The following is a 27,258-nucleotide window of genomic DNA, read 5'->3' as shown; positions in this document are numbered from 1 at the left end:
AATCTTTGTTTTACGTCCCACGATTATGCCGGTTAGGCTAAAGGAGACGGTGATGATGAGTAATGAGTGAAATGGTGGAATGAAGAAAGTTGAAGGAAACGGGAGAACCCCGAGAAAGCCCACGCTCACGGTGTTTGTCCACCACAAAATTCACTTGGCGGGGGCTGGGTCGAACCCCGGACCCCAAGCACCAGAGGTGAACGCTCAACCACTGACATTCACAGTAGTTGTCTATTATTATTATTATTATTATTATTATTATTATTAACATCAATTACCCACTTCGTTGGGTTAAATTGAGAAAAAATAGTAATATGTTCCGTTACTCAGTTACTGCTTAGGATTACTAAAGCGCTCTTTGATATCGGTCATTTTCGTTGTTTTATATACCCCCTCCCCGACCCTATATTGTGAGGCACGGCACCTGCAGTATCATTGTTCATCTCAGCGAGCCGGAAAACTATAAACTCGACACTGATATTGGTTATTTTTATTATTTTTATGTCTCCCCTCCTCCAGGTTAAGGAGCTGAATTTTTATTCAAACAGCATCAGATATGTCACTGTCTGATATCTCAGCGACTCCAAAACTTATAGATTCGCCACTTGCACCGGTATTTTTTGATTTTTTTTAAATGGCGCTCCTCCCCCCTTTTAAGTTGACCCGTCAAAGTGATATGACAGAAACCATCTCAGGTTCGAACTTCATCTAGGTTTAAAATTTGATCGAGATTGGTTTGGTGGTTCAAGAGTCATTAAGTTTTATTTAGTTTATTTAGTCCGGCTCCTACGTTGCACCGTCAAACCGAAATGATAAAAGTCGTCCCAGATTCGAACCTTGTCTATGTTTAAAGTTTGATAGAGATCGGTCTAGTGGTTCAAGAGTTATTAAGTTTTATTCATTTTTATATATCAACCCTCCTCCCTTTCTCCTTCCCTTAGTTTTACCGTTAAAATGAAATGATAAAAAAGCTTCCCAGGTACGAATCTTATCAATGTTGAAAATTTGATTGAGATTATTCGGGTGGTTCAAGAAATTAGGAGTAACAAACATAGTTACTTTCAATATTATAACATAGGTTATTATTATTATTATTATTATTATTATTTGCGTACTTTCGAACTTGCATGACGAAATTAATGTAAAATGTGTTTTATTTTTCTATCTTTTCCTGGATTGTATATTTTTCTTTTATCAGTGGACACTAATTTCTCTCTAGACCGTCGAATAAATCAATTTCGTTGTGCACTTTGGTGGAAATAACATTACATGAAGAAGCCGGTTCGTCCCAAAGATCAGGGCCACAGTAAGTAATATTTGGCTTGTAATTTCAGGTGACATAATAGTGTAGGGGTATCGTAATGGCCTTATGAATAATACCGCTATCGAACGTAGGTTCAAATCCTGTTCACACAAAGTTAATTTATTTTACAAAGTGATTGTGGAGAATCGGCTTATCATACTGGACAAGGAATACATAAGAATGTGGAAGCAAACACCTGTATCATGATAGAGACGATTTACAAATGCTGGTTGGGAAAGAGCAAGGGAATTACCAGGACATTCCAAAGACATTGATTTGCAGTATACACTTTTCGTGTTATCGTTCTCAGAAAGAAACACTACACCATTTGTTAAACAGTTTGGCTAAAGCAATCGGTGGTATAGTGGTAACGTGCCAGACTCCCATAAGGAAAAACTTGGTTCGATTCCCCATCAAGTAGTATGATTTTTTCGCATAAAATAATGGCTGCAGAGATTTATCTTCTGATGAAGAACTTACAAGGCATCACTGGCGATAATTCAAATAAACAGTGTATGCGTTCTATATCATACACTGTAATGATGAATATGTTTCATATTTATATTTGTCCCCCTTCTCTCTTTCTTGACGTTTCCCTATCCTGTCTTTTCATCTTTCACTTCTCCCCTCTCACCCTGCCTCACACACACGCACTTCATGTTCCAAAATTAAAACGGAGCAAGAGCCCGATATACCTGGTCTGGAGAATTGAATAAACTGTTAACTTCGGCGTCGTGTTTTTCGTGCTCTGGGGATAACATCTCCAGTGCTGGTTATCTCTGACAGAAATACTGTTTAAACGCAAGGGAATAAGTAAAATCTCTTTTTTATTCTCTTCGTTACCGAGTCTCAGTCCAATTACCGCGTCACTACGGATTTGAATCCTCGACCCAATGGTGGTCTATAACCTAACCAACATCATCCAACTGATACGATGATCCGTTTGAGCTCTTACCGTGTTCATCTTATCTGTGCAAATTACGTTATATCCGGAAGAGATGAAATTAATGCTGGATGTTCGGAACAGATACATCTTCGGAAAAGATTAGAAAATGGTAACCTCTTTGGTTATTTGAAAACAAAATTTTATTTATACTAGTTTGACACAAAATTTGTTCCCATCCTATAATTCAATGTGTTTTTTCACGTTGAAATTTGAAACATGCTACATCTATGAGGAACATAAACTTTTCCTTTCCAACATTTGTAACTTTTCATTACGATACACTTTGAACTTTTGTAATAGTGTATTTCTGATAGAAATTTGGCAGTAAAATAAAACTCTTCTATTTTCTCCTTCTTTCTTTTTCTTTTCTTTTCTATCTACTGGGTTTATTAGAATGTATTTTGGAACAGTACATCCAATGAACACTACCGAATTTGCAATCGAACCACGCGGAAACAAAGCATGTGTGTTAAACTTTTGACATTATCCTAGATGTGTCTCGGAGATCTACAGCTCTACTTGAAATTGAGTATGCTATCCATTATGAAAGGGACATAACGAATGTTTCAAGCATCTCTGAACATTTGCTCTTTGTTATAAAGTTACATTAAGAAATTTTCTCTTGCAGATAATATGGCTACATCAAGCTATATTAGTTTACCAGATTGTACTATAAGCAAGAATGAAGCCTCTGCATGCCACAGCAAAAGGTTTTCTAGAAGTTGTGGATTTAAAATGTGTGCAGACTTTACAGAAGAACACAGAGAATTATTACTTATGCGAACAGGATATGAAGAACTACCAGATGATGCATCTATATGTCTTCACCATGAATAACTGCTACTGCTTAAATACGAAGACCTGCAACTCCACTGTTGCAACCCACTGTTGTCGAAACAAAGCATGTGTGTTAAACTTTTGACATTATCCTAGATGTGTCTCGGAGATCTACAGTTCTACTTGAAATTGAGTATGCTATCCATTATGAAAGGGACATAGTGAATGTTTAAAGCATCCTCTATATATTCGAATAGTTCTGAAAAAATATGTAAAAGCAAACGTTAATTCTATATTACTGTTGGATTTCTGGAGAACCGGTTGGAACTTTATAATGTTAGGTTATTTTCTTACTACGTTTGAATTCCACCGTTTTATCTGTTCTTCCTTTTCTTTTTCTTCTTCTCTCCTCTCCTGTTTCTCTGCCTTATTTCTGAATATCTGTGTAATAGGCATCCATTGGTTTCAATTTTTCATTGTGTGTGTTTCAGTTTCTCCCTACATCAACTTATGAATCTTGTTTCGTCTCGGTTTTGTTTCATTTTATCGAATTAATACATGTGTAGTTTGAAATAAGAATTGCGCTCATGTTATTAGCTAATTTTAGCATATGAGAGAAGAAAGGAGGAGAGAGAGAGGGTCTCTTTACCTGGCACGATTATGGGATAAGAAGGTGTATATTGGGTGGCCTAACTGCACGGCGTTAGCTGTCGCAATTTTCTTTTATACGGAGTGTACATTTGCAAAAGATTACATCATGAAAGTATTGCGTTTTGTGTTTTCCGAGGTCAACAGAAAAAATCATAAAAGCAAACGTTTGAAGAGTTAAATCTTTTGGTAGAAGTTTCGTCCATGTAGATTGATTTTTCAATAGTTTCTCCAGTCACTGGAAAAGAATATTGTGCTTATTACTCATTCTAACACATAAACATTCATTGTCAGAAGACACGGTGGATCAATACTGGAGTTCTCACTTCTAGTGTGAGGGGTTCCTGGTTCGAACCCTTGTCATATGAGTTTGTGATGGACAATACTGTGTCTGTGGAATTTCTCGTGATTCTGACTTTTCCTCCCATATGACCATTCCACCGATTCTTTTATAATCATTCACTCTCATTAATCATAAGTCTCCCTTTGTCTACAGAGCATATACGTGGAACATAAAAGTACAAATTTCATTTTATTTTATTCAGTAATAAACCAATTGTAACTAGCTTGTGATCATTACTGTGTTACCACATCTGTTTATTTGTTGATTTAAATGTTAACTCATGTGTTCAAAACACTTCAGTCAATCTGTAAATATTTACATGAAAAAATAAACAATTAACCAGTATGTTCCATGGATTAAAAAAATTACAGTAAGCGCGAAGATATTATGGTGAAATAATATTGTTAATGTATAAAGTAGATCGATAATAGCACTGATGAATTCCTAGAAAGCTCATGGACATGATTTTCATTTTAAGTTTCTGTGACCTTGTGTTCAATTCAGTAAAGAATTTAGGTTATTTTTACTTGGGGAAATGTTTTTTTCTTTTTCATGTGTTAATTTCCTCGAGCTTCCTTTTGAACGCATAACTATCGAATCCACGAAGAACTTGTATACAAGATACTCGTATTAAAAAAATCTGCTATCAAATCATTGTGCTTTAATATTGTTGATTTTTTCTTAAGAATAAATAAAATTCGCGTTGTAAGGTCGGTCGATGACTCAAACATGAGGACATCGATTAGTTTATCAACTCAGGCTGCAAACAATATCAATAATATTGCAAATTAGTACACTAAAACTTTGTTTTTAGATATTCAAGTATATTCAAATAATTGGTAATAAATAAATAGACAAATAATTTATGTTTTAAAGAAGCCTTATCGTCTGTTACTTTTCTTATTCTTTATTTTATTAGCAACGTCCTAAACATTTATTGCATCTTAGTACACTACAACTTTGTTTTTAGATATTCAAGTATATTCAAATAATTGGTAATAAATAAATAGACAAATAATTTATGTTTTAAAGAAGCCTTATCGTCTGTTACTTTTCTTATTCTTTATTTTATTAGCAACGTCCTAAACATTTATTGCATCTTAGTACACTACAACTTTGTTTTTAGATATTCAAGTATATTCAAATAATTGGTAATAAATAAATAGACAAATAATTTATGTTTTAAAGAAGCCTTATCGTCTGTTACTTTTCTTATTCTTTATTTTATTAGCAACGTCCTAAACATTTATTGCAAATTAGTACACTACAACTTTGTTTTTAGATATTCAAGTATATTCAAATAATTGGTAATAAATAAATAGACAAATAATTTATTTTTTAAAGAAGCCTTATCGTCTGTTACTTTTCTTATTCTTTATTTTATTAGCAACGTCCTAAACATTTATTGCATCTTAGTACACTACAACTTTGTTTTTAGATATTCAAGTATATTCAAATAATTGGTAATAAATAAATAGACAAATAATTTATGTTTTAAAGAAGCCTTATCGTCTGTTACTTTTCTTGTTCTTTATTTTATTAGCAACGTCCTAAACATTTATTGCATCTTAGTACACTACAACTTTGTTTTTAGATATTCAAGTATATTCAAATAATTGGTAATAAATAAATAGACAAATAATTTATGTTTTAAAGAAGCCTTATCGTCTGTTACTTTTCTTATTCTTTATTTTATTAGCAACGTCCTAAACATTTATTGCATCTTAGTACACTACAACTTTGTTTTTAGATATTCAAGTATATTCAAATAATTGGTAATAAATAAATAGACAAATAATTTATGTTTTAAAGAAGCCTTATCGTCTGTTACTTTTCTTATTCTTTATTTTATTAGCAACGTCCTAAACATTTATTGCATCTTAGTACACTACAACTTTGTTTTTAGATATTCAAGTATATTCAAATAATTGGTAATAAATAAATAGACAAATAATTTATTTTTAAAGAAGCCTTATCGTCTGTTACTTTTCTTATTCTTTATTTTATTAGCAACGTCCTAAACATTTATTGCATCTTAGTACACTACAACTTTGTTTTTAGATATTCAAGTATATTCAAATAATTGGTAATAAATAAATAGACAAATAATTTATTTTTAAAGAAGCCTTATCGTCTGTTACTTTTCTTATTCTTTATTTTATTAGCAACGTCCTAAACATTTATTGCAAATTAGTACACTACAACTTTGTTTTTACATATTCAAGTATATTCAAATAATTGGTAATAAATAAATAGACAAATAATTTATGTTTTAAAGAAGCCTTATCGTCTGTTACTTTTCTTATTCTTTATTTTATTAGCAACGTCCTAAACATTTATTGCATCTTAGTACACTACAACTTTGTTTTTAGATATTCAAGTATATTCAAATAATTGGTAATAAATAAATAGACAAATAATTTATTTTTTAAAGAAGCCTTATCGTCTGTTACTTTTCTTATTCTTTATTTTATTAGCAACGTCCTAAACATTTATTGCATCTTAGTACACTACAACTTTGTTTTTAGATATTCAAGTATATTCAAATAATTGGTAATAAATAAATAGACAAATAATTTATTTTTTAAAGAAGCCTTATCGTCTGTTACTTTTCTTATTCTTTATTTTATTAGCAACGTCCTAAACATTTATTGCATCTTAGTACACTACAACTTTGTTTTTAGATATTCAAGTATATTCAAATAATTGGTAATAAATAAATAGACAAATAATTTATTTTTTAAAGAAGCCTTATCGTCTGTTACTTTTCTTATTCTTTATTTTATTAGCAACGTCCTAAACATTTATTGCATCTTAGTACACTACAACTTTGTTTTTAGATATTCAAGTATATTCAAATAATTGGTAATAAATAAATAGACAAATAATTTATTTTTTAAAGAAGCCTTATCGTCTGTTACTTTTCTTATTCTTTATTTTATTAGCAACGTCCTAAACATTTATTGCATCTTAGTACACTACAACTTTGTTTTTAGATATTCAAGTATATTCAAATAATTGGTAATAAATAAATAGACAAATAATTTATTTTTTAAAGAAGCCTTATCGTCTGTTACTTTTCTTATTCTTTATTTTATTAGCAACGTCCTAAACATTTATTGCATCTTAGTACACTACAACTTTGTTTTTAGATATTCAAGTATATTCAAATAATTGGTAATAAATAAATAGACAAATAATTTATGTTTTAAGGAAGCCTTATCGTCTGTTAGTTTTCTTATTCTTTATTTTATTAGCAACGTCCTACACATTTGAAAAGCGTTCGCTTTCATTAAGCCATTTTTCTACTGAGTGGCTCAATCAGTTTGCCCGGAACCGACATATGACGTTCAAAATGGCGGTCGTTGTTTTAAGGACACGAGAAGACCGGAATTCAATCGCAAATTTCGACTAGTTCAAATCATTGCACGAGTGAAAGGAAATGTTCTACGTAATCAGGTAACTGAAATATTTTTAGCACAATAAAAAAAATCAGTGGAAATGCCATTAAATGGCATCTGATTGACCATTAAACTGTGATCCCAGTAAAAAATGGACATATTTTTCACTGCATTAAACATTTCGTTTCTATTTCCATAATATATTCTTAACATTTTTTTTTACTGAATCCTTCCTATGACAACTAACGAGGACGTGACATGACTTAAAGAGTCCCTAATCATAGAAGCAATTCACACAGGGACGTACTAACATGGATATCGATTAAAGTGAACGATCAGTTTGATGTCTGAAAATAGTTACACTGAAAAAGGTACTAAAATTTCCAACATTGTATTTTCATACAATAAGCTACGTGAATTTACGATTCAAAATGTAAAAAATAAATTTAAAACTTCCGAGGTATATTCTTGACACCATATATAAAATCATTAATAAAATATTGAATATAGTGAAGCGAATATCAAAGAACTCGTTAAAACGATAATACGCTATCGTTCGGAAAAAAAGTAGCAATTATCCATTTTCGTTATCTTTATGTTAAGGAAGAGGGACTGTAGGGAGAAGGATTGACAACTTTGTCGTAATTAGGTTTACATCTTCTGGATTTATTAAAGAAAATGATTTATTTATTTTTAATTCAAGAAAGTATTTAAGCATTTTAAGCAGTACACTGATCTGATTATTTCCGAAAAGTTCGTTCTCTTTTTCTACCCATTGTTTCAGTTGAATATAGCCAACTAAACAAAATAATTAGTTCTTTACCCAGTATGCAATTGAAACAATAACAATAACGTTTGTTGTATTTTGCCCTGTACATTCTATAGGTTTCATCCTTAAATTCGAGGCTGCTGAAGCTTGACACCTTAGTCTACCAACATTCCATTTATAAGCAAAGTTGATACTTGAATACATGAAGAATGACATGATGACTTGAATAAGAAGACATGATAAAAGAAAAAATCGCTTAAGAAATTCTCTAAGAATTGTTAGCCTCTATTGTTTAAGTTCGTCGGACTCTCGAATTCAGTCTTTTTCGGCATTAGAGAACTTCCTCTACTCCTCTGCCTGCTATTAAGTAAAAATAATTTAGGACGTCACGTCAAAGGTACTCTAGTTGTTAAACTGAATATTGTGCATCAGTTAGCAACCCTGAAGGAAACATAGAAAAAATTAGTCGCAGGCGTATAATCTAGATTACTTTTTAAGCTTAACCCTTTGAAGGAATGGAAACAAGCCGACTTCCGGTGCTTAGTTAGTGAATGAGTGAATCTAGCACCCAAATCTTAAACGCATCTCATTATTCCTGTAAACGAAGTGTCTCCTTAGCCTCCTTCCATAGTGAAGGTGCGTATAATAAAGAATGTAGGGACAGGTGCGAGGAAATGGGCGACGGTGAAAGAAATGATAGCGAAGGAAAAAAAAATAAAAGACTCAGGAAGTTACGCACAAAAAACAACGGAAAAGAACCAAAGATAAAAGAAATCATTTCAGTGCTATCTTCTCTGTGCATTTTTCTTAACAATGTTGCTTCTTTCCATCCTAAAAATTAATGAGTGTTTATATAGTGTACATACATATAAATTCCCCCAACATTTATAATGCAATGCATTCCTTTTAACATTGTGTACTGTTGTTAAATAAAGATCTTCATGTGGTATTGATTTTGTATAAATCAAGTATAATACAGGTATATCAAATATCACACATCACAGAAGTCGGTTTCTTAATTTACCTATCTAAACTATAATTTAAATATTTCCCTATAACAAAAAAAAAAAAGTTTTACATTGATTTTTTAGATTATTGTAATACTCGGAAGAACAGACTGCATTTTATGATGTAGCTAATTTACCGTTTTATTATTTACTGTCTTACGCCTAAGTTTGACCAAGTTCGAATTCCAAACTTGATGTCCAATAACTAGCAGCGTCGTTTCCAATTTTTCCTCGGGAGGGATAGGAGGAGAGGGGGGAAAAGACCCTCCAATATAAATAAAGTTTCACGTATCTCATTAGTATATTATTATCATAAGGATCAACATGTATATAAATTTCAAACTCCCCCTGGAACCCCAAATGACACGCCTGCAGTAACTCGGGACCTAAAAGGCTGTATACCGTAACATACCATATTCGTACTAAGTTCGTCAATGTATTCAGCTATTCAGCAGGTTCGCACCGGTTCATGGTTGTTAAAATATTTCGAGTTCCCAGAACATTGTTATACGTAGGACATAACAGTAAATTTTATCCGGTTACACCCAGGAACAGTAAATTTTAGTTTAACTTTGTTTTTTGAAATTCTTACAGCCACAGAATAAAACATATGGTCTCTCGGAACAAGATATAAGTATTTATTGAGTATAGTGGTAAGGGTTATTTATATCTCAAACGCATACACCATTATCAACAATTATCGATCCATTTCTGGATTAAGATGTTCCCAATACTTTTTAATAACCATCTATATTGGATAATTCATTTCCAAGATATTCGTAGTGCTACCTAATTTCGTCATGCCACTTCATATTAGGATGCTATGTAGGCCCCTATTTGTTACATATGGTATCTAGTAAAAATTTTGCTTTTGCCTATCTTGTATAGTTAGTTTAACTTTGTTTTTTGAAATTCTTACAGCCCCAGAATAAAACATATGGTCTCTCGGAACAAGATATAAGTATTTATTGAGTATAGTGGTGAGGGTTATTTATATCTATTCATCTATCTACTCTCTCTCTCTCTCTTATACAAAACCCGTTGTTGAAAAATTAGAATAACACCACTGCGTATATCTCAATAACAAGTTTGATCCAGATCAGATGAGTTTCATTGGCAGTGGCTTCCACAAATTAGGCAACACGAAAACTTGTGAAAATTGGCAAAACAAAACTATCTCTTCTTGAAAAAGGACAAAACTTGAGTTGTTACTGATCCAGTGCAGAGCTATAGGGGGCCTGGTGGAGAGATTGACACCCTTCCTTGAAGAGCTTGTCCCCCATAGTGGCCCATCTTCTCATAGTTGCTATATTCTTATTAACTAAATTATTTAAAAACGAAGTGCAAGTCGAGAAATATTCTGTGCTATCAAACAATCAAACCTATTTTTAATGCAATAGCAACTACGGATAATTCCAAAATTACTAATATTTAAGTTGTCCACATGAAAGAAAATGTAATGAATTTGGAGTGTATCGTTTGTTGCATTACTATGCTGTGATTCTTTTATTTTTTATGGACAGTATCTTCAGAAATTTCGTAACCAACCTCCAGGAGGTGATTGATTCCGTACGTAAAATAAAAGAGTTAGTATCGTTTTACAGAGTGAAAGTACGCCAGACTTCGAAACTTTTCGAATTCAATACTCAGACTTGAAGTAGTACATCTATGAGTAGCCTACTGATTGCTATAGAGCAATAATATCAAAGACAGAACCTGTTCCTCGAACACTTAATCCGTATCAGAAAGCTATTTACTTACTATCCCTTACTGTTTTTATTCTGATGATGATAAATGTTGAAACAAAAAAAAAAAAACAAAAAAATAATTTGAACCATTTTAGGTTGGAATCGAGAGTTAAGGGAATACATACATGTTCTTAAGACGCTGAATCAATTGCCCCCCCCCCCCCAAAGAAAAAAAAACTTTAGATATCTTTTACAGTTTTTCTTCTGAAAATCTGAAACCAGAAGTTAGTATATTCAACCACTTCAGGTTTCGATACAGTGTTGATATATATACGATTAAGATGTTGTATAGATTGGAAAAATCATTTGTCACTATTTAGTACCATTTCTGTTCTATGATGATAAATTGTGAAACTGGAAATAATTATTTTGAACCACTTCCGGTTTGAACAGAGGGTTAATGGGAAAGATGGAACATATTCTTGGCAAATTAATTCACCTCTAAATACAACATCCCGACATCTCTAATCGCTTTTGCTCTATAAAAATCAGTATTGAAACACGCCATAGTAGTAAATTTCAACCACTTTCGGTTTTGGTAGAGCTCTGCGAGCTTTCATGAATGTTCTCTTGAGACACTGAATCAATCCCTGAAAACCTTTTGTTGCTAACTATTATCACTAGAAACCGGATTTTAAGGTGCAAAAATATGATAGGAAAAGGGAATAAAAGGGGCTGAAAAATCATTCAAAAAGGTACAAAAAAGGTGATAATAGGATATCTTTATTAAGTGCTATATTATACAGTTACAGTAGAGCGTCGAGTATCCGAAAGTCGGTCAACCGAACGACCGCTTAACCGAACTGTGTACTCGCTCGCACCTGTTACTCTCCCACCGTACCTTCCATCATCCCCCTCACTCCCAAACCAAGGTTCCCACAGCAGTCGCCGCACTGAGCCACCACTGGCAGAACATTGCTTCTAATGGGGCCTTCATAAGGCGCTGCTGACCGGCCAAGCCGCCAGTCGCTGTGTTTCAACAATCAGCACACTTCTGTCGGTTTGGCACTGGCTGTAGAAGTACAGTACAGTTCGATTATCCGAACAAACCAGTTTTCCGAACACCCATGTCCCCCAATTACTTCGACGCTCTACTGTACATGATTACTCTTTATTCATTACACCAGCAAATATTTTTAAAATCTTGGCTTTAATCATTTGACAAAAATTACAAAAATATTTTATTTAATCTCTAACTTGTACAGTACAACATTCAACATTCTCGTAATAAAATTGTGGTTAAAACTAGCTCGGTATATGAAAAAAAATAATTTAGCAATATTGTGGCTTGAGAAACAATTACATACTACTAGGTTTTCAGAAACTGGTTACACTTGATTATGCACAACATTTCTGTGCTTTCGAATGTTAGTTTCTGTCGCTTGGAGCTCAGGAAATCCTTATATGCGGAGAAACTACGCTCGACATGAACGGAAACCAGTGGTGCATATCTTGTACGCACACGGAAAGGAAATTCAGTTGACGTTGCAAAGGTTTCTACGTCCGGATTGTTTCGCAAATTCAGTTCAAATTTGTCCCTAGCAAATCCGTCAAAGTTGTGTTTAAATTTATGGAATATTATGTGTAAAGCAGATTGAAAATAAAAACATATTGTTCTGTCCATTAAAAAAAAAGAAAGATAAAAAAGGGTAATAAAGGTGCTGAAGGTTAAAATAAGTAAAAAAAAGGGGGACATTTTATTAATCTTGAAAAAAAAGGTGCAACATTTACGAAAAAGGTGCAACAAAGTGCGTTCATTTCAGATCGTTCCATGCCCGGAAATACATATTTTGAACTTTGGTTGTTATAACAACTACATTTTTAGAAAATGCGCTGTACCTTAAAATCCCCTCTCTAATTATCACTTCTGTTCTATGATGATAAATTTTGAAACCGGAAAAGGATAATTTGAAGAGCTTCTGGTTTGAACAGACTGTTAACAAATGGAGAATATGGAACCTATTCTTGGCAAGCTGGAACGATTGCAAAGTCACATCATGATATCTCTTACCATTTTTGCTCAGTAGATATAAGTACTGAAACGGAAAATAATAGTACATTTGAACTCCTTCCTGTTTTGGTAGATTGTCGTCCACAGTCATGTTATGTTGTCTTTAGATGCTGAATCGTTTGTAAAAAATAAATAAATATTTTTTTAAAAAAAAAACTTCTTGCTATTTGTTAGCGTTTTAGTTCAATGACGATAAAGGTTGAAATAGAAAATGGTTCATTTCAAACCACTTCTGATTTGAATAGAGCATCAACATAGAAGATGGTATTTATTCTTTGGACGCTGAATCGATTGCAGAAAGCTGCTTCTTGATATCTCTTACCATTTTATCTCTACGGAAATCAGAATTGAAACTGGAAGAAATAATGAATTTAAAACACTTCCGTTTTTATAGAGTGTTGTGGATGGTTATGATATGTTGTCTTGAGGCGCTGATTTGTTTCCAAAAACCGCCTATTACCGTGTCCATTCTGTGGCGATAAATTTTGAAATCGGAAATTGCTAAATTAATGCACCCCTAGTTTCAAAATAAAGCTTCAACGGATGAATTGGAACATATTTTCGGGATGCTGAATGAATTGCAAAACACAGCATCTTCATAGCACTTACCGATTTTGCTCTACGAAAATCAGTATTGAAACTAAAACTAATAGTAAATTTGAACCACTTTCAGTTTTGGTAAAATACTGTGGGTAGTCCTCATATGTTGCTTTTTGACGCTGAATCGTTTGCAAGTACCAGCTTTTCGCTATCTGTTTCCGTTTTCATTCTATAGTGATAAACGTTAAAACCGGAAATGATCAATTCGAACTACTTATGGTTTGAATAGAGAGTTAAGGAAGGAAATAGAACATATTCTTAGAATGCTGAATCGATTGCAAAAAGCCGCTTTTCTATATCTCTTATCGTTTTGATTCTTATGCTTGTCGAGAGATGGACGAACGGACAAAGCCGTTCTGAAAGATTTCCTACATGCTTCGAAAGGTAGCAGAAATTAGAAAACAAATAACATAAGAAGTTCGAGTACTCTCATTATAATCATCAGATAGTAAATGAAACAAGTAGGTTAACTCAAGGAAACTCAACATTAACAAGAATAAATAATAGTTCGCATGTGGTTAATAAAAGGAATAAAGTAATGACTAGCAGATTTATGAAAACATGAATGCTAAAACCATTTGAGTTGTGAAGTATTTAGATGTAACTTTAATAAATAATATTGACAGCACTTAAATAATAAATAATAATTTGATACCAATTTCTAATCAGACATATTCTTTCAGCCAGTTTACCTTTATCATCTGATTATCTTGCAGCTCCTTTTGTGAAAAGTGGTTCATCCTTACAAATGGTTTAAATGTTTCAGTCTTGTTACAAAGAGGGTGATACGGACCAGGCTAATTGAGAATTACGTTCATTATTCTTGTAACACTCCTAGGCTTTTTGTTAAAAACCTGAATTTACAAAAAGCCTATGGCATATACATGGACACAGACGGAGAGAGTGAGTGAGAGAGTACCCCTATTTCCCCCTTCACTATCCCGCTGAAAATGATCTTAGCTACATTACTACAGAACATGATTCACAAGTACATCAGTTTAATCAGGCACTGATCGTGGAAATATTTAATAATTAGTATGTTTTTCTTCATATAATTGTTGTAACTGTCTGCTTCATTAACATATTTCAAATTTCCACTGCCTCCACTTATGTCAAGGCTAATTTCTCAAAAAAAAAAAAAAAAAAAAAAAAAAAAATGGATAACCAGAAAAAAATGAATCAATTTGAACGAGGAGAAATATTCCTATCAATTAGTTACTAATGTCCAGAAATGAAGATTACTTTCCGGAAAGTTGTGTTTAAAAGATACCTGAGCATTGTCAGTTTTATGGGAATGCTAAAATACTTCTATGATTAATAGGTGTCAGTCTTCTTCTAATGATGTTTTAATGATATGAAAATTAAATTTAAGATTTTCTTGTTTCTTGACGAGCTCTTCTCTTCCTCATCAAACTATCTCTATAATCTTTATAATCGTTTCACAGCCTGAATATTATATTCCAAATAAATATAATAATTATTATTTATATATTATTCTGTTGTTAGTAAATAAATTAAATTAGAATAACATTGAATATTTTGTACTTCAAAATATTGGGGGGACGCGTCCCCCTCGTCTCCCCCCCCCCGCCAGAGACGCCCGTGGGCGAAAATATTGGATTTCCATTGTTGCCTGAAATAGGCGTGTAAGGTGTCTATGTATATGGGTTTCTTGATACGCTGAATCGAATAAAAACATCGTCAGTCAAATAGGATGAAAAATATTTTTTTAAAAAATGTTGGCCGTCCGAACTTTCCAAGCATATATCATTTCTACAATTGTTAACCGATCGGAACTGTAAATGATACACAGTATATAAGACTTACATATTTTCGTTTTTTAAGTGGAAGATACTATTTCTGTTTATTGAATCATACTTTGCGTTTTAATATATGTCATACAACTACACACTGTCGTACTTTGCAACAGTATGTGTTTATGTTTCATATTATTTGATTTGTTTTTCTATGGCGCTTTTGCACAGATATGATCTTGTATTTTGTTCTCATAATAACCTCTCTGTTCCTTTGGCAATGTAATTAATACATTTTCATATCACCTTTTCGGGTCATGTAGCTAGAATGGAAGAAAGTAGAAACGCTTTCAAAGTCTTGACTGGAAGACCAATCGGAAAACGACCATTAGGAAGACCTAGGCGCAGATGGGAGGACAATATTAAGATGGATCTCGCAGAGATTGGAATACAAAGTAGAAACTGGATGCAGTTAGCTAAGGATAGAAGTCAGTGGAGAGCTTCTGTGAACGCGGCATTAAACCTCCGGGTTCCATAGGCCATAGAGTTAGTTAGTTATATCACCTTTTCTCATTTTCTATGAACTAAGGACATGATATATTAGCAAGTAATATCATACAATTTTGTTCTTCGTGTCAATGACGTTTGTTATTCCTCATAGCCCCTTCTCTTTCCGGAGTCGGGTAAAAGCTACGCCACTCACCTCAACATTCAACACCACTTTCATTCGCTGTGATGCATCTCTCTTCATGTTTCAATGCAATTTTCAAACATATTCACTCGCAATATAACCGAAAATCCACAAAATATCAGAGCACAAGCTTTCTCCTTACCCCTCTATATCTCTGCAACGGTTGAGTACGAGGGTTTCTCCCTCTAATATTTTTAATTGTACACAAAAGCACTTTGTTTGAGCATAAACTCGTCCACAATTTCGTGTCACACTTCAATCTGTTTCCTTATGAGTATCAAGTGCTGATTTTGTAGAGCTGCAAAATGTCAGAAGCAAAAGACAGTCTGCATTTAATACACTTTTGGAAAATTAGAATTTGAAATTGTAAACTTCACCATACATGTACAAGTTCTGTATATTTTTTTCTGCACAAATTAAAGTGCAAGTATTTTCCGTATTCTGGTTCAATAAAGCATTCTAATAGATGCCTAATTATTATATTTTTACCTGCATATTGCATATTCAACGAATTTAAAAGTTCATTACTGAATTTTCCATCTCTCTCTCTCTCTCTCTCTGTGTGTGTGTGTGTGTGTGTCTGTCTGTCTGTCTCTTATGTCTCTTATTTCGGATTTTTATTTTTATTTTTGAGCTCTCTATAGAGCATCAAAAACTATCTCAAAGAAGTGATGGAATTTTTCGCGTCACTCTTACCGTTCCCAAGATATTGGCCAAAAAATTTCCGATTTCGGAAGATTTAAGGAGCCATATCTCGGGAACTGTAAATCATAGAGAGATGATGTTTGTGTTGATCAATACCAATACAAGTTATGATTGAATAATTATTGCGTCATTAGTTATTGATTCAATAATTATTGTGACATTAGTTAATGAAATAAATTTAATATACAATTTCATATAAATTTCGAAAAAAATAATTATTTTTAAGTTCATTCTGGCAATGCTCTTGGAGCATTCTCGATTGGTTTATTTTAGAATTTACATAATTGGGGCAGTCACCTAATTGTGCTAGAATGAATTAATCTGAATTCGATGGACAATATTGCGGAGCCCAAGTGTCAGTACAGGAAAATATTTCACATGCATGCTAAGCATGCCAAGATCTATATCCGTACCAATTTTGGTAAAGATTGGATTGGATGATTGAATTGGATTTACTCCAATATAAATTTATTTATGACTTCTTTTACGTGGCGAATTTAAGGCTCTGCAGCCTTCAGCGAGCATTTAACCACATGCATACATTAAAAAAAAAAAAAAGCACCAATACATAGAAAATATTAACAATTACAAAAGAAAAGTATTGAACCACATAAAAAAGAATATATTACTTAAGTAAAGCAATAGTTAAACACTTCAAAACAAAAATTGAAAATAATATAGAAGAGAGGAAACAAAAAAAGTCTATGTAGGAATACAATCTGACAAAATAACATGGAGAAACCTAGATTACATATTGCATATAGCGATACTAGAAGTACGAATATATAAGATGTACAAATTAACATAGGTACGTATTGGTTGTGTGTTCATATATGGGTAATTAATAATCTGGTAAAAAGAAGATATTACCTGACCAGGATATTAGTGCGGTTTTTCGTGGAGGGCGCTAGTGTAGTGTTTACATCAGTTTCTAGGTAAGCGCGGTGGGACAGGGGAACGGAGAGCGTCACTCTGCAGTGTATCCAACGATTTTCAAAAGTTGCAGTTTACATGTTATAAGTAGCCTAATCTGTTTCGCTTAATAAAGAACTCCATAAATTATATAGTTGTTATTGAATGCAGTAATGGTTATTCCTGCAGTAATGCAGATGTATTGTGGATAATGGCATATGCATGGAAACTAACAATTTAAGAACAAGATAGCATACAAGTGAGTTTCTACCGTGTATTAAGCAGATTATATATAAAAAAAAAATGATTACGTTTTATTTGATTTCATTATAAAACAGTAGAAACTTGTAAAACTCAGTAATAAGATGCAATGACTAAAATATTAATTATGGGTTGGTAGCTTAGATACTTGCGCAATATCTTGTAACTGTAAGTTTAAATCAAGTTAAGGCTCGCGATGCTTGTATTTGTTTTAATGTAGGTCTATCAATTGACAACTAAATTATTTTCTTGAGTTGTAGCCAAGAAAGAATTCCGATACGTTTCCACTCGAAAAATGTGGAAGTTCTCTCCGTTGGTCTATTGGCTAGCGCATGTGTCTTTGTTGTACGTGGTTCTGTGAGAGCCCAACAATTAATTTTACAATGTTTCACTTTCATTAATCATCTGTCTCCTCTAGCATAAAGAGCATAATCATGGGACGTTAAACTAAAGAAATTTCATTTCATTGTTTCGATTAATGTGAACCCTTTGGGGGAAAAGGAAGTGAAGAAGAAATTTTCCTTAATTTTTTAAAGGGCTACGGGATTGGATAGCTTGTCTTTCGGGATTGCCTTGTAAAACCTGATTACAATGTATCTTTCTTTTAGGATTATAATCGTAATCCAGCCTTTTGGTAAATGTGAAATAAAAGTATCGATAAAACATCAGCGTATGGGTAATGTAAGCATAAATATCATTGGTTCAATACACAATAAATTCACAACTTTTATTTATGAGTATAGAAATTCCCTTTGAACTCCCTCTGAATTTCTTTCAGACCCTAGGTCTCTTGTGACAAAGAATTAATTCTATTATCTGTTTTCATACACAATATAATTTTGAAACTTGGGAGCCTAGTGTTGTCTTTGTGTCTGTAATACGTAATCATTTGTCGATTGACTTCAGAAAACTGAGTTTAGCCCGTGAGCATAAGTTGCATATAGTTCAAACATATCAGATGTACGGTCTTGTTTAACAAATCCTGTGTGCACATATGAAATTCAAAGACAGAGGCAATCAATCGTCTTTAAACAGCTGTATTTTTTATTTCAAGGTAAGTACTAAAATGTGCTACGTAGATTTCCGGCCAATTGTTTCATTGCCGGTATTTTTGAGCAATGAGATAGCAGTGGAAGACAAACTTCGTTCTTCTAACTTGATATTTTGAAAAACTTACGCAAGCGGTTTTCTTTCTTAAATACATATCTATTCACTCTAATCAATTTCAAAAGTACCATTAACTTTATAATAACATAATGAATGTAAGAGTTACCCTGAAAATGTATTTTGTATTTCTTTTTTAATATGAAATTCATTTTTTCTGAATTTCACGAGCTATAAGAAATCAATTGTTAGGCTCCCCACTTTAAATTTTAATCGCTCCCCTACCGCCTCAATGTAACATTGGGTTTATTTCTTTTAAATATTTTTTTTTCTAAATATGGTAGAAATACTGGATTTTTAAATTACCAAACCATGCTAAATAATGACAGGTTAGATATCAGAGAAAGTTATCTTTATCTACCTTCTTAATTAGGGGCGGATCCAAATCTCCTTCGGAGGCGGTTAGATTATCAGTTTCTCTCTCACCAGTCTTTTGCAGCACATCCGAAAATGATCTCAATGCAAATTTGTTACTGAAGGTACTGTCAATCGATCGATCACATGGTCCAAATTGGTAGCAATTTCGAAGACGCCTTATCTCAAAACTACACAATAGAACTTGCTTTAAACAATGAAAGCGCAGCTGCCAAAGTATAACTTTGATTCACAAAGATGAACTTCGAGGTTTTTTTAACAGATGAATTAGGAATTCCTTACACTCTAATGCTATGAAGTTCTTAGTGTTTCTTTGTACAACACTGAGGTTAGTTTATTCGCAAGTTATTGTCATATTAATATGGAGGGTGTATGCAGCCCCTTAAAATGTTCTGAAAATAACTTCCATAACTTTTGAAATTGTGTTTGTCTTAACTTGAACATATGTGTGAAGTGGTTTATTATGAACAGGGCAAAAACAACTGTGATAGATTAATTACAAGTGATCCGGTTAGAAACACTGTTGTTTGTATTTTAGTTCCAAAATCGACCGCCCGCACTCGTTCGCTGGTGGACTAATACCTCATGCGCTACCAGTATCGTTATCTTTCCTTAAGAGAAGGGAATTTACAGATTTTTAAATTTGGCAACTGTGGAAACGTTGTGCATTAATTGAGGTAAACTGTTCCAGAGGCGTGTAGTACTTACTGTGAAGGATTTTGAGTATGAATCAGAATTGTGACTGGGTATGGAGATCAAGAAATTATCTTGTGATCTTGTGTTTCTATTATGGAAGTCCGATAAATGTAAAAATCTACGTGCTAGGTACGATGGTTCTGACGTAGTAAGTATTTTGTAGAATAGGGTAAGGGTATGTAAATTTCTTCTTTCAACTAACCTCAGCCATGCCAGTTTTTTTATAATATAATGTGAGATGTTCCCTGTAAGTTAAATTGAAAATAAATCTAATGCAGGCATTTTACACTCTTTGCAAGCGCTTTGACTGATTTTCGGTTAGATCAGAATAGACTGAGTCGCAATAGTCAAGATGTGGAAACACCAGTACCTTGACAAATTTGATCTTTAGAGATATTGGTAAGAAATTTCTTAGTCGATTTAATGTATGCAGCGCACCAAATGCTCTCTTACAAACTCCATTTATTTGATCTGACCAGGAGAGATTTTGATTTTGCATGACTCCCAAAGTTTTGACAGTTGTAGAGAATGGAATAACAGTGTTGGACAATTTTATATTTGGGAGCTGATAGATATTAATAGAAGAGAGAATTCTTTGGGAGCCAATTAAGATGCACTGCGATTTTGTTGCATTTAATTTTAACCCATGATCCGGGAGTAAATTATTCTTGTGATTGGTTTAAAACAAATATGAATAACGAAACTCTAAAATTGTGTAAGCCTTTATGTACTGAGAAAATTACAAGTATTAAGTGAGAAAACGAAGTATTTTAAAGTTAAAAAAATAAAAGAAAAGCACTTCAAACGAAAGTGAATTGTTATTGTTTCAAAAAAAAAAAAATTCTGGTATTCATCAATAACTTTCTCATTTATGCTCACCGAACGGCCTTTGGGATCGGATACCCTTGTTATCTAAAATTACGAAATAACGCTGAGTATATATAACACATTTTGCTTATAAAGACTAACGGAGAGCAACATAACACGGAACAGGAGGGTGAAAAATATATAAACAGAAGATTATGAAAAAGCGGTCTTTATAGCATCATATTCGTAAGCACCTATAACAAACTTCCTCGCTCTTTCTGGAAAGAAAACATGGACTATTAAAATTCTAAGAATAAACTAGCGCCAGATTTCTGGTCATGCAAGATTCTCTTAGTTCTACGAAAGATGTTTGGCGGGAACAGTGGATATGTGGGATGAAATCTCTCGTTGCCATGGAGATCCAGAATCGTCTATGCTGAAAGCGTCGTGAGTGAGAGACATACTCCCTGAACTCTTGCCAAATAAGCTCTTCTGCCGAGAAATATGATGTAGATGTTGCTTACTTTAATTTTCTTAAAAAAGAAAAGATGATGAGGAAGAAGAAGCAGAAGGAGGAAACCAATATGTATCCAAATTTTAACGACCTCAGCTTGACCTCAACTAGCAAGTCGTTATACTGAAATGGACTACCTTGAGTCAGCAAGAAAGTTAAAAATTTGTTACGCACTGAACACATTTATGACTCAAGAACCATGTTAATCTTCTTAACATTTTTAAAAAATGGCAAGCAACTTATTTGTGACCTGGAGAAATATGTAATTACCATCATTATTCTTTAGAATTTTCAATTCGTGTTTAAGGTAAATAGTATTCTTTCTAGCATCTATAAATTAAACTAAATTCACAATTTACTTAAAAGTTGATGAGCAATACATTTGGTAACTCCGTACTAAATTTCGTGCAAACTAAATTTTGTAATAGTGGAGTAATATTTTTAAAAAGACTCTTTCCCTTGGATTCGAAGTGGAATTTTCTAAGTTCGAATGTTGATTGATTGATGTCCTAATTAAGGAACGTGAACTCCGAAGCTACTTGTCCCTCTGAGGTCTCGTGTATTATTATTATTATTATTATTATTATTATTATTATTATTATTATTATTATTATTAGTAGTAGTAGTAGTAGTAGTAGTAGTAGTAGTAGTAGTAGTAGTAGTAGTAGTAGTAGGCATTCTGCCTTTCGGCAGGTCCTGGGACTAATGAGGATTTTTTTTTTCAGTTTTAGAACTGAAAATGTTTCTTCCACTTTTGTCGATCTTTAGCTTCCTCTTTTAACTCCCAATATTTTCTCCTATCTTTCAAATCATCGATCAGCTGTGTTCTTCTTCTTCCTATCCCTCGCTTTCCTTCCATCTTTCCTTCTATGGCGGTGTGAAGAAGACAATTTCTTCTCAAGATGTGTCCAATCCAATTGGCCTTTCTACGAAGGATGGTTGCTAGAAGTGTTCTCTTCCCTCCTATCTGTTTTAAAACATCTTCGTTTATTGCTCTCTGTCCATTTTATCTTCTTCATCTTCCCCCAGCACCATATTTAGAAGCTCTCCAAATATTTCTTCTCTAACTTCCGTAATGTCCAGGTCTCTGAACCATACAGTCCAATGCTCCATATATAGCACTTGACCAACTTCTTCTTAAGTCTAATATTGAGCCTGCTAGTTAAGAGTGATCTTTTATTGATGAATGCTTCTTTACCTATGGCAATTCTTTCCCTGATCTCTTTGGTGCAGTAAGCGTCTCTCGTCAAAATACTTCCCAGATACTGGAAATTATCGACCTCTTCAAGTTCTCTTTGTTCTACTCTGATCCGTAAGGGCGTGTTTCCACGGGATATTCTCATGACTTTCGGCTTTTCGATGTTAATTTCCATTCAATACAGTTTTCCAGTGTCAACTATTTTGTCAATCATCTCCGGTAGTCCTCCTTCGGTTTTAGCTATTATAACTGTATCATCTGCATACATGATCTTGTTAATGATCTGCCCTCCAATCTTGAACTCTCCAGTTCCCATGAATGCTTGCTTCCTTCATTAAACATTCTCTGTAAATGTTGAATAATTGGGGCGACAAACTACATCCTTGTCTAACTCCTCGTCCAGTCTCCACACTATTGGTTTCTCCTTCATTCAAGTGCATCTTCACTCGTTGTTCTATGTACAGGTTTTGAATGAGTCGTCGATCTCTCCACTTGACTCCGATTTCTTTAACTATTTTCAGAAATTTTGTCCATTTGACTCGGTCGAAAGCTTTTCGAAAGTGATGAAACACAAACACAAAATTCTTCCTTTACATCAAGAATTCTTTCTGCTATAATTCTCATCAATCCAATAGCATCTCTGGTGCCTTTTCCTTTCCGGAATTCAAATTGATCTTCTAACCTCTCATCTATCTTGCTTTCCAGCTGCCTGCTCAGTATGCGTGCAATAATCTTTTCAGTGTGGGAAATCAGGCTAATGATTCTGTGATCGCTGCACTTCTTTGCTTGCTTTTCTTGGGCAATGCAATCATTGTAACATCAAGAAAACCCTTTGGCCATTCTCCACTCAGGTAGATCCTGTTAATAAGTGAAGTCAGTATATTGTCTCCTAATTCCTTGAGCAAATCTACTGGTATGTCGTCGTCTCCAGTGGCCTTTCCCCTTCGCATGTCTTTGATTGCTTGTACTACTTCACTTTTCAATATATTGGGTCCTTTTTCATCACCATTCACCTATTTCTCTGCTTCGATCGCAATATCTTTGAAGGGGGGGTTCTTCTGATCATACAGATCTTTTATGTATTCCTCCCAAATTCTAAGGATTCTTTGATGGCCAGTGATTACATTACCTTGTTGATCTTCGATGCCGAACGTTCATATACTTTTGTTAGCTCTCCCTCCTAATTCGTGTGCTTTCTGGTATATCAGATCATATGTGCCGCGTCGTTGAAGTTCCATTATTTCTTCACATATCTGCCCCATGTACATTTCTTTGGCTTTGTCCGTTTCTCTTCTCAATTCATTATTCAGCCTTCTGTATTCATTGATGTCCGTGTTTTTTTTTGCCCTTCTTCATTCCTCCATCTTCTTAAGCATTGTTTCAGTTATCCATGGTTTATTTGGTGCTCTTTCCATCCTACCAATGTTATTGTGGAGTGTGTCAAGTAGAATCTGTTTAACTTTTCCCCAACTATTCTCTATATTGTCAACCATATCTCCCATTGCACATAATTTTTCTTCAATCTCTTCTTTGACATCATCGTCGATATTTCTTAGTCGCTCTAAGTTCCATTTTCGATTTCTCCTCCCATTTTTCTTGATCGACTTTAACAAGGTTTGCATTTCCGCCACCAGTAGATTGTGATCCAAATCAATGTCCGCTCCTGGCAATCGTCTCGTACACTATTCCTGAAACGTTGCTTCAAAAGAATGTAATCGATTTGGTAGCGTTTCTTATCTCCTTGACTCTTCCACGTGTACAGCTTGGTTTTTCTTTTCTTAAACCACGTGTTCATCACCACCAGATCATGTTGCCTACAGAAATTAATAAGCATTTGACCTCGTTCGTTTCTTATACTTAGTCCAAATGGTCCCACTACCTTATTCGCAGCTCCTTCTACTACGCTGTTGAAGTCTCCCATTACTATGGTGTTGACTTTACCTCTTCCTTCCTGATGCAATATGTCACTGATCTGATCATACATTACTTCTACTTCATTATCATCATAGTCAGTTGTTGGCATATACACTTGTATTATCACAATATCCACTGGTTTTGCGTGGAGTTTTACAAACATCAAGCGGTCACTGCAATATTCCACTTTGGTTACACTTCTTGCTATTTCATTCTTCATTCCTATCGCGACACCATTCTCTGCCTTATCGCCACCCAAATAGTATATTCTGTATCTCATCTTTCCCTGGCCATCTCACTTCACTCAAGCCCACTATGTCCACTTTACATTTGTTCATTTCCACTTTTAAATTTTCAAGTTTTCCCTCACGTCATAGAGTTCGTACGTTCCAGGTTCCCATGCTGAAATGAAAGTTATTATTTTCTCCTCTGATGATTCTTCCCGGAGTAGTCCCCACCCGGAGATCCGAATGGGGAACTATTTTACCTCCGGAATTTTTTACCTCAGAAAGAACCATCATATTTATTTATTCTTCTCCTTCGTCCCTTCAGGGAAAAGATAGTGTGGTAGTATTCCCATTTCCTTTCCACATCTCCATACCGTTGACCATCTAGTGGTTCATCCGCCTTTAGGACAGTTTCCCCTCCTAAGGACAAGAAGGTGCCCTGACCTCCACCCGCTCATCCGCCCTCCGAGAAGGTCGTTGGCACTTGGTAGAGGCTGAATCCTTATCCCGGGAGTCGGTCGGTCCCCACATACGTTAGCCGCCAAAGACGTTGCCCGATTTCTCCCGCGAGGAGGTGTAGGTTGAGATTTTTCCTTCGTTTGAGATGAGACACTAAAGTTTTCTCAAACCTCTTCAGTACTTTTAGAAAGCGACTCGTGTATCTAATACTTATATTCTGCGTTAAAAAAGAAGTAAATATTTTACATAAATTTCTTGATGCCAACCACGCTTGCTTGGTTTCGAGTTTAACATCTTTTCTGATCCATTAAGGTTATGTGAGACGTAGACCTACAGCTGAAACCACACGTGCTCCCACCGAGAATTAAACGCGAATCTCTCACCCAGAATGAGCTTATATCAGTTATATAACCACGATGAAGTTTTTGCTTACGTCATGTGAAGCCATTAACTGAAATTTTCATTGTATTGGCAACGGAATTAAATGGGAAGAATCTCGGTGACCATCTCTTATGATAATTATAGCAAGATATGACCTAACTTAGTAATATCAGATATGATTCTCGTCTCACTGGTAGTTTTGATTATTAACTTTTGGCAGTTTTCTCCTTCCCTGAAGGCAACTTTCTCATTGTAATTTTTGGATGATGTGTTGTAAGAGTGAATAACCTTTTTATTTTTATCTCATGCGATATTTTAACCGGGGTGAATAACGTCACTGTAGAAATAGTAGGTTAGAGTGGTGGTCCGAAATTTACAATAGCCGTACCAGCAGGAACCTTCCGTTTGCGTGACCGTCTCGCACTGCTACCATTTATCAACTGTACGACTTTATTAATAGTAGGAATTTTATTAGTGTATTGTTCAAAAGGCAGAAATTTTATTTTAATCGGGTTAATGAACATGCACGTAAACGTGTATGATGAGATTTATTATTGCTACGTACATGTAATGTGTATTCTCCGTTAGATTGACGTCGTTATAAAAAAAATATGGCCGCACTGTAAAAATTGCAGGAAAATACTTGTTCATGTGGGATTTTCTTTTAATTTGAATTGCCAATATGGCGTCGGTGTAAAAATGGCGGTAAAGTATTTACTCGTGTGGACATACTGTACACTTAGGGTGTACGATGGAAAGCGTTGTAATAGTATGGCTGCTTCCGATGTGTACATGAATAATAAGCTCCTTAAGTGCAAGTTTATATCCTGTATCTTCAACAAACATTAAACAAAAAACGTTTTTGGTACGGTGTAATTATACTAAAAACTTAGTTTATTGGAATGTATACGATCTAAACTTATAATATCAATATTTAAACATTCATACACTTCAGAAGGTTTACTATTTTTACCCTATTAGCACATTTTTAATGCCACCATTAGTATCGTCTAATTTATTAAATTGGTTTACATTATCTTTATGTCACATTGCACAAAGTAATTGTATTTGAGAAACATCATAAGAATAATTTAATAACATTTCAATGTAAGCGCGATAAGGATAAGATTCAATTAAAGAAATAATTATTTTATCATTTAATGAAATATCATATTAACTAAATAGTACATGAAAGAAATTATTTATCGGTGCAACAATATTATCATTGCCTAATTTTCTACCTTTTGTAATTATACAGCGTACATAAAGGTATACAGGCGAATAAATTAACTTGTATTTCCAGGAATAACAAATTCAATAGGTCGTTCATGTGTTAATGTAGAAATGTTACGATATTCAGTATTTGCAGTTGCAATGTTAGTTTGTGAATTGGTATGGAAGAAAATAAAATTAATTGGTACACCATCCAAACAATTTGAACTCAATAGAGCCATTATTAAAACATATTTCTTATACATTTAGGTTACGGTGGTGGACCGAAATTTACAATAGCCGCACCAGCAGGAACCTTCCGTTTGCGTGACCGTCTCCTACCGCTACCATTTATCATCAGTACGACTTTATTAATAGTAGGTTTGTCTTGAAACTATCACCGGTTTATCTTATACGTGCATGAACAGATTCTTT

This window comes from Thermobia domestica, chromosome 1 (genome assembly GCF_964235325.1).
Source record: "Thermobia domestica chromosome 1, izTheDome1.hap1.1, whole genome shotgun sequence".
NCBI lineage: Eukaryota > Metazoa > Arthropoda > Insecta > Zygentoma > Lepismatidae > Thermobia > Thermobia domestica.
The sequence above is the reverse complement of the archived record's forward strand: the minus strand, read 5'-3'. Positions refer to the sequence as shown.